The 15,852-nt window shown below is 39.7% G+C and overlaps 1 pseudogene; it reads left to right on the top strand.

Annotated features, from left to right (window-relative positions):
• Positions 1–937: 937 nt before the first annotated feature.
• Positions 938–15,406, top strand: LOC142635389 (uncharacterized; annotated as a pseudogene).
• The last annotated feature ends 446 nt before the right edge of the window (positions 15,407–15,852 follow it).

Here is a 15,852-nt window from a genome sequence, read left to right as displayed (position 1 = left end):
GTAGATGGAAAGGGGCTAAGATAACAACTGACCGTCCAATGCACGTCCTACGCGCCTATCGTGTGTCGCTTGCTTCGCTCCGGCCAAATCAGGTATCGTGCCTTACAAGTGGGAACCACTTTGGCATGTATTGGTGACATTCGTTACACATTTTTTTCTAATTATATTGTTAATATGGTTGCTTGCATTTGTTGGATCATTGTAGATTGTCTAGGAGCCATATAGAGATTATTTGGGTTCTCAGCCCGCATATTGTACGGCAGGCCAACACATATGGAGGTCCATCGTGCCGCTCACACATTTTTGGGATGAAGCAAGGCGTACCGGACAATGTTAATACTTCAATTGAACTTCACAAGATAACACTCTAGGGCAAGCACGAAAAAAACTGGATTCAAGAACATGCCACTCATATTGCTAGATAGGCTGCGCACGCCACAATTGCCGAAGCACCGCCCTTTCATGGGGTAATGAGCTACAATGACGAGTATATGGTGTGGTATCGTCCCATCACTGTTCGGCATATTACAAAAGAGACCTCGTACTGGGACACTTTGGTAAGTTTACAAAGACCGTTCTGTTATAAATGTACCTCGCTTCGCATAGTTTAGTTCCAAATCCTAACACTACTCTTGTATACTTGTGACAGGTTGAATCACAGTTGAGGATTATGGCGAAGTTCAAACTAGGGTCTGAGATCTACACCGACTGTATTAATGCCTTGCAATCTGTTGAAGAGATCAGTCGATTGACCTTGGACGATGCACGCACTGTGGGCAACGCAAGTGAACCGGCTGTAAGGCGTGGTCGGCAAGCAGGTGGACGTTAAGGGCATGGAGGTCGTCAATCTAGTCAGCATCATACATCTAGTCGGCGTCCCACAATTGGTCGCCGTCACACATCGAGTGGGCGTCACACACCCGTGCATGACCACACCATGGAGGAGGCAAGTCAGACATCAGATGAGATGTGTTTGGACACTGGTTATGACATGGGCTCCATGGCACATGATGATGCGGGTCCATCCCATACGTTTGCCCAGACATGTCGGTCCCCATCCATGGTTCGCGATGATACTTGCCCACCCACATCCTCTCCCCCATCGACTACCGGCACTATCCCCGCAAATGTATGTGGTAAAGATGAGATGAGATTCATGCCCACCCTTGGTGCCATCCAGACAGAGATACCCACCCCCCCACCAGAGGCTTCACACAGTGAGGATCGGCCGCAAAGGCCGCAACGGACACGGACACATCCTCCTTACTGTGTGACTGGACATGGTACTCCCCCTCTTATACCGATTACATATGCATCTCTTTATGGTTAAATGATTTGAATATTAGTATTTGCTTGTGTTCTTTTCAGGCAAGGTGAGACCAGTCAAGAAATCGATGAGAAGAAGAAAATGGGAATGATTTTCGATGGTCAATTCGCATTGGTGGAACCAAAAGGTGAGACCAGTCAAAGGTCTTAGACTGGATGTAATTACTTAGGCACATGTGTATGTTGATAAGGACAGTATTATGCTAACTTAGTAGTGTAGAAGATATTAAAATTAGAGCATGTGCTCAATTGTTGGGGCATGTGCTCAATTGTTGGGGCATGTGACTAATTGATAGGTTGTTAGAGGTACTTATGGCTGATTATAAGTTTGAATTGTTGTTTGATGACAAATGACATATTTGGTTGAGTGATTTGAGCTAAACTAGCTCTGTGCATTTATTTTTAGGACTGAAGAGGGGAAATGGGGGTAATCTGGGAAATGAGGTTGCGGAGAAAACAGTTAATAAGAAGGGGGAGCTGTCTATTTCGAACATTGATTTTATCGGACTTGAATTTGCGGATAAGAAGAGGAGCAGGGGGATTCCCACCTGGGCTGGCTCCTGTTGTAGACCCTTTCCCAGAAGGGGACTTGCCTGAGGTGGAGATTATTGTTGGGGATACCAGAAATTTTGAAGACACAACCTCATTTAAGCCTGAGCTGACTCAGGAAGATGATTCTAATCTTTACAAGCCAAAGGTTTCTTCATGGGGAGTCTTTCCTAGACCCAACAATATCTCGAAAACGGTAGGGTAATTGCTATGAGAACTGATGATAGAGTAGTGATTTGATATGTTTTTGTCAATTGTTTTGGTTTACATGCTTTTCGTTGATGTTCTGAATTTACATGCTCGGAGGATGTTAGTCTCTTATGTTTAGTAATTTGTTAAAGTGATGATATTATGTTGGAAAACGTGTTATATACTCTGAAGGTTTGCTATAGACAGTAAATTATCTTAGTTTAGAATCTCTCATTCAAGTTTCTGACATGTATAATCAAGATGGAAATTATAGAAAGCAAGTGAAAAAAAGAAAGAAAGAAAATGACAACATCGAGAACCAGCTAGGGCTCTGAACTATTTTGAAGCTTCAAACTTGTCAATGTTGATCAAATATTTGATTTTTGAATCTAACACATGTTATAATTACTCATTAATCTCAATGTTGGCTTCTGAGTTCTGATACCAGCTAGGGCTCTGAAGTTATAAATTACATTCTTTATGTTAACTCCTTGTGCTACATAGATGATGTGCATTCATTCTTCAAGCATTGAAGAAATCAATTAACTGAGTCAGTGCCTGCACAAATCCTTGATTGATATAGATGAAAATATTTATCAGAATGCCTGTACAAATCCTTGTGTCTATATTCATGTCAAATTGTCCATGGACAGACTACACCCATAAAAAGCAATCAGATGGGTTGCTGTAAATGATTTTATAACTATTGAAATGCCCACAAAATATTTGACCTTGTTAAAGAACTTGTCTTCCCCTGATGCTGTGTATGTGTATGTGTGTCTATATACATATCAAGGAATCCAGGAACAAGGTAAACACACAAATGAGTGAAAGATGGATTCTCCTGCATGCATATATATCAATCAAATTCCTGGCATAAATTTGAAGGGGTTGGAGCTCTTTGTTTCCACCTTTTTTAATTAAAATATTGAAACAATTGAAGAAGTGCGAGCTTCAGTTCAACCTTTAAGCATCATTTTATGACACTAGTCATATGCTTATATCTTACAATGGAGGATAGAATGGTCTCTTGGTTATTTATAGAAAAGGTGTATCATATATATTTGTTGCTTCATGTTCTCTATTTTCTTTTAAAATTCCTTCCTAAGTAACTTTCAAAGTTTTACAAGCACATAAAATTGAAGACCCCATCTCTTATATCTTATTTGACCATGGCATTGAATAGCAGAGTACAGAAACATTCGGAAGATGTTTTTCTACATTGTCATCAAATGAGTCACTCCATCTTGTACCTATTTTGTTGGTTTGTTAGCACAATTATAAATATATTTGTTAAGTAATCATCAATTATCTTTTCCCCTAAAGTAATGTGTATTTTCATTGTAGAGGATTGTTATTTGTTTCATAGTGGATGCCGCTTTTTAGTGTAAGTCACAAAAGCACCAAAAGGTGTTTTTCTTAGAGATTTCTTTCTGTTCTTGGTCAGTTTGGTGGTGGAAGAGTTATACGCCCTGGGGAGGTGCTTGAAACAGCGGAAGAGAAAACTGCTAAAGAAACACGTACAAGACAGTTACTTGCTGCCTACAGGAGTGAAATGGGCTTAGACATTGATCCAAAGTTAAAATCTGAATGTGAAGAGGTATGTTTATATCAAAATATCATCTTCTTAACTTGTTTTTAATTTTTATGAGCTTGTACATATGTTCTTGAATAAATGCTATACGTGCATTTGTATCAAGCAATTCAAATTTGGTCTTAGACTTTATCATGTTTTTGTCATGATTTAAGATCTTAGTCCAAGAAAATCATTCCATTTATAGTTTTTCACAGTATTTGAATTGAATTTAAAATTATGTTTGTTGTTTAAACTAAAATTTTAGTGATGGCCTTGGTGGTTTGGATGGGGTGTTGAGACTTGAGAGCAATGACTTGTTAGTGTCAATGGTTTTTGTGGTTGTTACAACTTGCTAAAGCTGGTTAGTGGTGGTTTTCGTGAGATGAGTTAACAACTTGGTGTTGATATTTAACAGTGGCAATGCCGCTGCCAAGTAGTAAGTTCTGTAGTTTAGCTGGTGCAAAAACGTTATTGGCTATGAAGGGCTATCAAAGGGTATCCGTGGGTGGTGGTCTCAGTGGTAGTGGAGACAGCATTTATAGTAGTTTTGTAGTCTTAGTCTTGGTTCTTGAATTTGTAACCCAAATAATTCTTACCAAATGCTCTGTTCATTTCTTATTTGGGTGTAATTTCCAATGATCTGAATGGGCTCCAAAATCCTCCCCCCCCCCCCCCCTCTCTTTTTTTTCTTTGGGGGTAGGTTGAGGAGTTGAAGATTTAAAGTTTAAGCTTGAATTTCAGCCAAACAATCAAAAGTCAAGTCCTAATATTTTATATGGAAAAGGTTTAACTAATAAGGAGAGAATTTGGATAGGATAATCTACAATTTTCAATAAAGTTTGGCTTTATGATATGGTTGGAAAATAGCAACTTTCAGTTAGAGAGAAGTTGCTGTCACTGGGTCTGGAAACTAGTTTTTCAGTTTGACCCTTGTGCTTTTGTTATTATTTTTCTTTAACAGCCAGTAAATTCATATTCTATTGCATTTTTCATTTTTGAGAGTCATAATGCATTATCATGTTTATAGGCATTGAAGGATGGGGACTCATTAATGAATATTGGAAAGCTTAAGGAAGCATTGCCCTATTATGAAAAGGTTATGGATAACTTAACATTCAAGGTAATTTATTGTTTGAACTGTTTGAGCTGCTTGTGTACTTGAAAAGAGATCTCACTTTATATATCTTTGTCCATCTCTCTCTCTTTCCCCTCCCCATCCCAAATGGAAACTCATAAATATGAAGGGGCATTTTTATAGATTTTCTATTTGAGTGATATTGTGATTATGTGTTTATTTATTTATAAAAAGGATGTATTATCTGATATTAAGTTGTTAACTTTGATATTTACTGTGAAATTAGGATAGTTGAGGCATTTATGGGTAGGATGAGTTAGGATTTGTTGTGCATATGGTCGTTGAAGATTAATGAAAATTATACACTACCTGGCTTCATGATTTAGAGTGGAGAACAGGATTGGCGTATACATACCCAATTTTGCAATTTTGAAGATATTATAGATAGGGAAATGCTTTTTGTAAAAAAAAAATCATACTGAATTTTCGTGCTAAATAATTTGGGAGCTCTATCTTCAAGATATATGTATGTGTAACACATGATCCACCTCCTGCGCTTTTGGTGAGTGAAGCATGCTGTCACATCATTTTGCATGAACTTTTTGTATGATTGGTTAGTATATAAACCATCAATCTAGAAAAATATACTATCCATAATTGAACATGCTTAAAATATGAATTGAGATAGGATATCAGGAAATTGATTCTCATAATTAAATTTGAATCTATTTCATTTGTAAAATAGGTGATGTGATTGGCAGACATCCTTGTTGTGGGAAAATTAGAGGAAACTCAAAGTTAGGTGGTTTCACAGGATCTTTGTAAAAGGATTTTTGTAATGTGTTGTTTTAGGGAAGTTGAGCAGAAAGCCAATGGCTTCACATGAAAATAGTCTGACATTATTAGGGGACATGAATGATTTCTCTTGAGAAAGGATTATATGCTTCACTGATGAGTTTAATAGTGATAATGAAGAGGTGGACTTAGGAGTCGTGTTGGTGATAGAACGTTGAAAATGTCTGTGGCTAAGTTCTATATTTGTAGCTATTGCTTTTGTTTGCTCTTCCTTTTGTGTCTTTTTTCTTCGCTAGTTCCTAGCAAGGTAGTCAAAGGCGAAAGGCGACCTTGAGGGGCCAAGGCCTTGTATTGCCCGAGGCGTGAGGCGACAAAAAGGCGCTAGCCCGAGTAAAGCAACTTCTATTGACATGGAATATGGAATGAGTCTGTTGTTCCTTTGATGCATAATAAAGATATGTTTGTCATCATTTTGTCTTTAAGGCAACTTCTATTGAACTTATAAGCTTGTTTCCATCTTTGGGATAACTGTGGTGTCTTCATCCCACACTGTGATGTGCATTTAATGCCATCTTACACATGTCATGCACTGATTAAAATTTCTTTGTTATGTGTACATCACAAAATTTTGTAGGTTTATTTATAAATGATTTTTAAAAAATAATTAGGTTGATCTTTGACGGGGCAAACATCATCACATGTTAATTTTTGAATACATAAGTATTGTCATTTGTCACATATAAGTTGTGGTTCAGGTTTCAGCTAGTGTGTTATACTCCATTGTCATTGAATCATTTGCAAGCTTACAAACATTGTAATAAATTCTGAGTTATTGAGATATATAAAAATATTTAAACTATATTTGCTTGGTGTGAAGGTTGTAATGGTGCATCCAAAAATAAAAAATAAAAGTTGTAATGGACAAGGCTTTGCTCTAGTCGTTGTAAACCTTTTTTGTGAATAAGGTATTTGAAATTGCAATGTTGAATAGGATGGTTTGGTGCTTATTTTTGTATCTTTGTTAAAAAGGAATTGCTAGTTTTGAAAATCAGCTGCTGCACTTTTGGAGGTTCAGTTATGACAGTAGAAAAGGTAGCATCATATGGTGATTTATATTAATTAGTTCTGTGAATATTTTTTACTAAGATTGCATAGCGAAGAAAGAAAAAAAAAAAAAAGACAACAAAACTTTTAAAAGCAAATATAGACGAGAGAAGTGTAGTAGATGGGAGGACTTAATTTATATGGCCTAATATAAAAGGATAAGATGAATTGTTAAGAGTTCTAGTCAAACTTTGATCACTTTGGTCCTTCCCAAGTCAGGGTAGATGGGATTATACTTCTTGAGTTCATATGGAGTTAAATTACAATGACAGAAACAGTATTGAGAATTGTGGAAGTTAAATTTAATTTGCAAGCCTGACAACTATCACTACAACATAGTTTTTCCTGAAAGCTACATACCATTGATTGCAATACCTGAATGGATATATCAAAGTTTTCTGTGCATGAGTTGAAAAAATTTCAGGTAATGATGTATGTTAGATTGTATTTGTAGCCTCTTGACTAGCGAAGGAAAGTGCCATATTGTTAACAGTTGTAATAATTGTTGACAGGTCAAATGAGGCCTGATTAATGTATGAAAAGCTTCAGTCCCACCCAAATGCTCAAGTAAACAAGAAAGCAACACAATTCGTGTTCAGCTTTCAGGTAATCACCAATTCGTTGTGTGAATAATATAGTGTCTATGTTTATGGGTGAAAGCTAACAGGGAAGCCTCAATAACTATTTGCTAAGTGGGTATAATCTTTTCCTAATCATGACAAATTAATGGTTTTCAAAATTTATTTTCCCAGCACCAGTTCCTCGTGTTACGGGTTCTTTAGAATTGATCTTTCACATTACAAAACAAAATCACATTTTTTTCCTCCTTTTCTTGTGTACCTTTTTTTTTTTCAACTGAAAATTACAACTCTAACAGGCGATGTGGTGCGGACACGAGATATAGGCCCCCAATTATACACACATATGGGAGGAAGAACAAAAAGAAGACGGCCCAACCTGTGGCCTTATGGATGGAGCCTATTAGTTATTGGGCTTGAGATTAAGCAAGCCCGAACATTTAATAATTAGGGTTTTGTGTTGTTAGGGTTTTGTGTTGTAGCTATTTAAACACTTTTTTTTATTATTGTAAGGGAGCTTTTGAGAAATATAAAAAAACGTTTGCTTTCTTTTTACACTGGTGCCGACTCCAGTCCCTTAGGTGCTGACTCCTAGGGTTTGTTCTATCATTTTTCTGCCCTATTATTATATTGTGGTTGTCCTACGTCAGTTTTGGTATCAGAGCAGACTTCCGGTCCATTCAACACAACCGTAGACAACCACACACAGCCATCAAAAACAAAGGAGTAAGCCAACAATGACAGTACCTTTCAAGTTTTTGCCCCATGAGATTCTAAACAAGCCCAAGCCAGTCCCTGCAATCCGTGTATTCCCCCAAGCCCCACATGAGTTTCTCACCCCCAAACCAACAGAGAAGCCAGCGGCGCCTCCCAAGCCGGTGACCACCGTCCGTGCCCGCCTCTAATCTCAGAACCCACAGCCCATAAAAAAAAAAAAAAAAAAAAGGGAGAAAAGAAGAAGCAGAGACCCACGGACCCAGTCACCGCAGCCACCAACCGCCGCGAAGCCCAACCGTCACCAGCCGCCAGCCGCCGCGAAACCCAGCGCTTCACCAACCGCCGCGAAGCCCAACCGTCGCCGCTGCTGAGGACTTCGACCACCGCCGATGCCAAGGCCGCGACGAACAGCTCCCTGCTCCGCCGATGACTCTGGCGACTGCAGCTGCTGCCTCCGTCGACGCTCCAGCCGATGACTCCATCGTTTCTTTCTTCCTCTTTTAGTTTCTTTTGTTTCTACTAGCTTCGTTAGTTCAATGTTATGTTCTGGGAGTTGGGTTAGTAGATTTTGTTTTAAGCTGTAGTATTTTACTGTATTTCACCCATTAAAAAAAAAAAAAAAAAGGACATTGTTGCTGTGACAGCCCATTGCTTGTATTGGGCTTTAATTGTTTTCACAGGTTCCTCAGTCCAAGTCAATTCACTACTTGAAGAGCAGACCATGGCTGCCTAATGCAATATGTGGAGCCACTGACTAGGGTACAATTCTGACTCTATATTTTTGGTGGATTCAATTTTATCTCATTAAAAAAATATTATCTTTATGTTTTTTATGTGCATATCCCACCATACTCCATTATCCTATCCAATTTGTGCTCAGATTAATCGTTTTACTGTTTGTGCCCTCTTTTAGTACCCACTCTAAAATTCCAAAAAAAAAAAAAAAACCAATTTCTGTGAAATCCCTGATTCTTATTATTAATTGTGGAGCTTCTTGGAATTTGACGTTTATTTGGGCTATCTTTTAATATTGTGAACACTGTCACTATTTGTCTGCAATTCCTTCATTTGATTCATCGATCTAATCTCTAAATGCACTCTTGTTTGACCTTTAATTTTACATTGAGAATTGATTACTTGAATTTTTGGAAATCTCAACTGCATTCATAATTATTGTGTTGCATGCATCTACGTAGTGGTCGCGTCATGTCAAACCCTGAGCATCAATCCACTTCCGAATCTAGGCCCTCTTTAGAGCAAACCATAGGAGACCTAGCTAAGAGTGTCCGTGATTTGCTGGATAGGGTAGAGCGAATTGAAACATCTCAAAGAGAGACCACTAACCATGAAGGAGATAACATGCATGGGCAAAATAATAATGGTCACTTTAATAGAGCTCCACACTTTGAACATGATCACTATAATCACTATGGTCCTAGGGATTATGATGATAGGATGCCTAAGGAAAGGATAGAAGCACCCACCTTTGATGGCTGCCTAGACCCATGGGTTTTTACTGACTGGTTACGTCAAATGGAGAAATTCTTTGACTATTACCATTGGGCTGAGAATAGGAAGGTGAGGTATGCTAGAATGAAGTTAATTGGGAGAGCTGATCTTTTCTGGGAGGACCTTGAGGAATCCCTTAGGCGACGACGTGAGCCCCCCATTATTGATTGGATGGAGATGAAGGACGCCCTCTCGAGGAATTATCTTCCTCCAACTTATAGGAGCTCCCTCCTTGAGGAATGGGATCGCCTAAGACAAGGCACTGCTCCTGTGACCGAATACATAGAGAAATTCAAGGAATTCCAGAGGCGAATTCGAATCGTTGAGGAAGAGGTTGTCACACTCAATAGGTTCAAGAAAGGTTTAAATGCTAACCTACTAGGCGAGATTATCACCCGAGGAGTCACCACCTTAAGAGAAGCCTATGACCTTGCTAGGAATTGTGAGTTAGCATCCAAATCTATCTTTTGGCGACGTTCTGAGCTTCGAAGCATTCCTCCCAGCCCTCAACTTTTTGGTAGCAAACCTAAACTTACCTTACCCCCTAAGGTCAACCCCAATAGCACCCCGATACAAAAGGAGGACAAGGGAAAATGTGTGATCAATGAGCCCTCAAGATTAGGCTCTCGCCTCCAATGCTTCAAATGCAATGGGATTGGGCATGTTGCAGCTAGATGTCCCTCTAGAACCCTTGTCATTCAAGAGGATGATGAAAAGGTAGAAGATGTTGAAGAACTAGTGTATGACCCAAATGCTGAAGAAGGCCAAGATGTTGAGGCCGAATGGGAAGATGATCCCAGTTACCTCACGTGCATTAGAGCCATCTCTCCTCAGGTTGATGATCCCAAGGCTGTTTTTGGTGTCCCTAGAGTGAATGTGGTGAGGTGTGCTTTGACAGAACAAAGGGAAACTGATGATTGGCGAAGAAGTGCCATCTTCCAGACTTACACCAAGTGTGGAGATAAAACGTGCAAGGTTATTATAGATAGTGGGAGTTGTATTAATGCGGTGTCCTCTAACGTTGTTTCCCACCTAGGCTTGAAATTGATCCCACACCCTAACCCATATAAAGTTTCTTGGGTGGATACTTCCTCCATAGCCATAAAAGAAAGATGTGTTGTCCCACTTCAATTCCTCACCTACAAGGCGGAAATATGGTGTGACGTAATTCCCATGGATGTAGGGCACATTATCTTAGGTAGACCTTGGCTTTATGATTTGGATGTCACCCTTCATGGGCGATCCAATTCTTGCTCGTTTATGTTTGGAGGTAAGAAGATTGTGCTTAATCCTTTGAAACCCAAGCCAATCGACATGAGCAAGAAGCCAGAAGTACCGAAGGCGAAAGGTCTGAACATCATAAGCCCAAAGGCATTTGAGAGGGTAGCAGTTCAAGAATCCATTGTGTTTGTCTTGGTTGCTAGGGAACTTCATGGAGAGACTTGTGAGGAGCAACCTGGAGAAGTAAGGTCCGTGCTCCAAGAATTTAAGGATGTTTTCCCTAAGGAACTCCCCGATCAATTACCGCCCATGCGTGATATCCAACACGCCATAGATTTTGTGCCCGGAGCGACCCTGCCTAACTTGCCCTATTATAGGATGAGCCCTGCAGAACATGCCGAGTTGCAAAGACAAGTAGAAGAACTACTTAGGAAGGGTTTTGTTCGTGAGAGCATGAGCCCTTGTGCAGTCCCTGCACTCTTAACTCCAAAGAAAGATGGGACTTGGAGGATGTGTGTTGATAGTCGTGCCATCAACAAGATCACTGTGAAGTATCGTTTTCCTATCCCTCGGTTGGATGACATGTTGGATATGATGGCTGGAGCAACGATCTTCTCCAAGATAGACTTGAAAAGTGGCTATCATCAAATTAGGGTTCGTCCTGGTGATGAGTGAAAAACTGCCTTCAAGACAAAAGATGGTTTATATGAGTGGATGGTTATGCCTTTTGGATTGTCCAATGCTCCTAGTACCTTTATGAGAGTGATGACTCAAGTGCTCAAGCCTTTTATGGGAAAATTCCTGGTTGTGTACTTTGATGATATCCTCATTTATAGTAAGTCTAGGGAGCAACACTTAGACCACCTAACTCAAGTTTGCACAACCCTTAGGAAGGAGAGTTTATATGGTAACCTCAAGAAGTGCTCTTTCTTTACGGATAAAGTTGTCTTCCTAGGTTTCATAGTGTCATCTGAGGGAGTTTCTGCCGACCCCCAGAAAGTTCAAGCAATTATGGATTGGCCCGAGCCCAAACCTATACATGAGGTTCGAAGCTTTCATGGGCTTGCTTCCTTTTATCGCCGATTCATCAAAGGATTTAGCACCATTATGTCTCCCATCACTGACTGCTTGAAACATGGGGAGTTTACTTGGACAAAGGCTGCTACTAAGGCCTTCAAGGAGGTGAAACAGAAGATGACTGAGGCACCTGTCATGCGTCTCCCTGATTTCACCAAACCTTTTGAAGTGGAATGTGATGCCTCAGGTATTGGCATAGGGGGAGTACTTAGTCAAGAGCATCACCCAATTGCCTATTTTAGTGAGAAGTTGAATGATGCTAAGCAGAAGTACTCCACGTATGACAATGAATTTTATGCCATTGTACGAGCTCTTTGGCATTGGCGTCATTACTTGTTGTCTCGAGAGTTTATTATCTACTCTGATCATAAGGCTTTGCGTTATCTCAATTCCCAAAAGAAGCTAAATTTTAGGCACGGTAGTTGGGTTGAATTTCTGCAACGCTACTACTTTGTGGTGAAACATAGAGCGGGAGTTGAGAATAAGGCTGCTGATGCACTGAGTCGAAGAGTGTCTTTGCTATCAGTCATGAGTGTTAAGGTCACTGGGTTTGAACGACTTAAGGATGACTATCAATCATGCCAAGATTTTGGGGAGCTCTACACTAGCCTAAGTAATGCTTCACATCCCGTCTTGGATGATTATACCCTTCAAGATGGTTACTTGTTCAAAGCCAACAAGTTGTGTATCCCTCGGTCGTTAGTGAGAGATTTTCTAGTTTGGGAGATACACGCAAGGGGCCTTGCAGGTCATTTTGGCCGAGATAAGACAATTGAGGAAGTGGAACGTCAATTCTATTGGCCTGGTCTTAAGAGGGGCGTTGCTAAGATAGTTGGTCAGTGTCGTACATGTCAACTAGCCAAACATCGCAAGCAAAACACTGGTCTGTACACGCCTTTACCTGTGCCAGATCGCCCGTGGCAGGATGTGAGTATGGACTTTGTGCTAGGTTTGCCCCGCACCTTTAGGAAGCATGATTCTATCCTAGTAGTTGTTGATCGCTTCTCTAAGATGGCTCATTTCCTACCATGTTCTAAGACTTCTGACGCTTCTAAAATTGCAAAGTGATGAGATTGTCAAGCTTTATGGTCTCCCCAAAACCATAGTGTCAGATAGGGATGTTCGCTTCATGAGTTATTTTTGGAAGACCTTGTGGCATTTAGTAGGCACCAAATTGAAATTTTCCACGGCATTTCATCCTCAAACTGATGGTCAAACTGAGGTGGTTAATCGTAGCCTAGGGAACCTCCTTCGGTGTCTAGTGGGTGAAGCCAATCGGAATTGGGATTCAATTCTTCCTATAGCCCAACTTGCATATAATAGCTCTGTCAACAGGTCCATAGGCGTTAGTCCTTTTGAGGTTGTGCATGGATATACACCTAGGAAGCCCTTAGATCTTTTGCCCATGTCCCCACATGTTAGGATTTCTGAATCTGCTGAGGCATTCGCACGACATGTTCATGATTTGCATACTGAGATTCACAAAAAAATTCAGGTAAGTAATTCTCAATATAAAATTCATGCTGATACTCATCGGCGTCATGTAGAGTTTCAGGTAGGAGATTATGTCATGATTCGGATTCGACCTGAACGGTTTCCCTCTGGGACTGTTAAGAAATTGCAGGCTCGTAGTGGCGGTCCGTTCAAGGTATTGAAACGAATGGGCCCAAATGCATATGTCATTGACCTCCCTCATGATTATGGTATTAGCTCCTCCTTTAATATTGAGGATCTAGTTGCTTATAAAAGTCCTACAGCTATTCCTGATACTCCTTTTGATGAGCCTTTACTTAATCCTATTGATGCCCCTATGCCTACCCTTTTACCCTTAAATTTGCCTTATGCACATAAAGAATCTATTGATGCTATTTTAGATGAGCAAATTGTTTCTACCAGGGATGGAGGAGTTCACCGTTTCCTAGTTCGGTGGCGCGGACGACCGGATTCCGATTGCACATGGATTACTAGAGATGAGCTACAGCGACTGGATCCTGACTTACTGGAGTACTATCAGAGCTCTTCAGCTTTCCACTCGACGGGGTCGAGTTCCTCTCACTCGGGGAGAGTTGGTGCGGACACGAGATATAGGCCCCCAATTATACACACATATGGGAGGAAGAACAAAAAGAAGACGACCCAACCTGTGGCCTTATGGATGGAGCCTATTAGTTATTGGGCTTGAGATTAAGCAAGCCCGAACATTTAATAATTAGGGTTTTGTGTTGTTAGGGTTTTGTGTTGTAGCTATTTAAACACTTTTTTTGATTATTGTAAGGGAGCTTTTGAGAAATATAAAAAAACGTTTGCTTTTTTTTACACTGGTGCCGACTCCAGTCCCTTAGGTGCTGACTCCTAGGGTTTGTTCTATCATTTTTCTGCCCTATTATTATATTGTGGTTGTCCTACGTCACGATGGAGATGATGAAGGTCACAACGAGCAGTCCTTTTTATCTAAAGAACACAGGTTACCAGAATTTTTTTGAAGCGTTTGTTGAAAATAAATCCAACTACCCACTTAAAGAAGCTGAGATTGAAGAGGGTTCTCTGAATCAAGTTCTCCCATATATTATTTTTCTGCTTTCTCCCATTATTGCCATATTGCTCATTGCCATACAAAAGAGGATATAAATTCAAAGATAGAGTTTACAACTACAACTAAGAAATGATTAAAAATCATTGTTCTGGGAACTGTATATATCTTAACCACCCCCTACCTTACCCGAAAAAAAGAAGGAAAAAGAATGGTATATATGTCTAGCTATTCTGTTAGTTCATACTATTACTAGTCATGTGGTTGGTTCAGTAAAAAGAAGCTTTTCCAAGAATGCTTGTGTACATGTAAGCAAGAGGCACGTATAGTTAGATCATACAAGGATGAGAAATTTGTGTGCGCGTGGTGTTATGTAAATTAATATGCAAGCTGAATAAAAGGGTCAAGAATCATTAACATGACATTCACCATTTGAAGCAGTATGTATTTCTTCTTTAAAATAAACTGGCTTTTTTTGGTACTAAATATATATATATATATATGTATGTATGTGTATGTATACGCTTCAGTTTAGCTGCCTGCTATGTTGGATAATGACATCTTTGAACAACTTCTGCAGATTAAGAGTCTTCTAGGGACAAAGGTTGAGTGGCTCTACTATATCCTTCAGGCATTCAACTCTGGAGATTTGGTTTGCATTGCATGGAACTATGCCATGTGCACAATGTTGCTCTGAGGGTTCAACCAGCATTAGTTGAGAATGAGAAAAAGGTGGTACACATTCATTGGTTCTGTCAACACACACTGGTGAAGGTACTACTCTCAAAGATGCAGAGACCTGAAAATGCCAAAGGGTCAAGTGTGTGCGCTGTGTGACCACCATGGGCCTTCATGACAGGCTAAGAAGTTTGTCAAAAGTATAGTCTTCTTCACCACAACTGTACACAAGCATAGAGCTTATGGATTTTTCAAGTGCTTTGCCCCTGCAGCAATGGAGGTTGTTTAGAAAATAATAATATTTTCAAGTCCCACCAAAAACAATGATGTTGTATTTCCTAAACCCGGCCCAGCATAATAGATATTTGTATAGGGCATGTTTGTATGCTTTTGCTCCGATGGCATTTGAGACATCTTCTTGTAATAATAACGTTGTATAACCAATCACATTACATAAAGTGCAGTGCATACGAGGTTGAGCGCGTTTTTGGGGTTTTTTTTTTTTTTTTTTTGGTACAGTGCGTACAAGCTTGGTAAAACTCTGTAGACTGCTAAAAAGTTTGTAACATACAATTTAAAGTGGTACCAATTGAGTAGCCTTGAAAGAGTTACCAATTCGTTTAATAAGTGATTTCTGTGATACATATATTTTTTCAAAATGACATTCATTTATATTATAAACTTCAGAGTACTAAAAAACAAAAACAAAAAAACCCGAGCCATACTCGAGTTAAGTGGACTCGAGTACTGTAACAAAGTACTCGAGTCCAAAAAACTCGAGTATTAAGCTGTATGATTTGTACCCATTTAATGAGCCATACCCGAGCCATACTCGAGTTTTGTGGCCTCGGGTACTATAACAAAGTACTCGAGTCCAACAAACTCAAGTACTTAGATGTATGATTTGTACCCATTTAATGAGCCATAC

The sequence above is a fragment of the Castanea sativa genome, chromosome 5 (assembly GCF_040712315.1).
Source record: "Castanea sativa cultivar Marrone di Chiusa Pesio chromosome 5, ASM4071231v1".
Classification (NCBI taxonomy): domain Eukaryota; kingdom Viridiplantae; phylum Streptophyta; class Magnoliopsida; order Fagales; family Fagaceae; genus Castanea; species Castanea sativa.
This window is presented reverse-complemented; position numbering and strand designations above follow the sequence as displayed.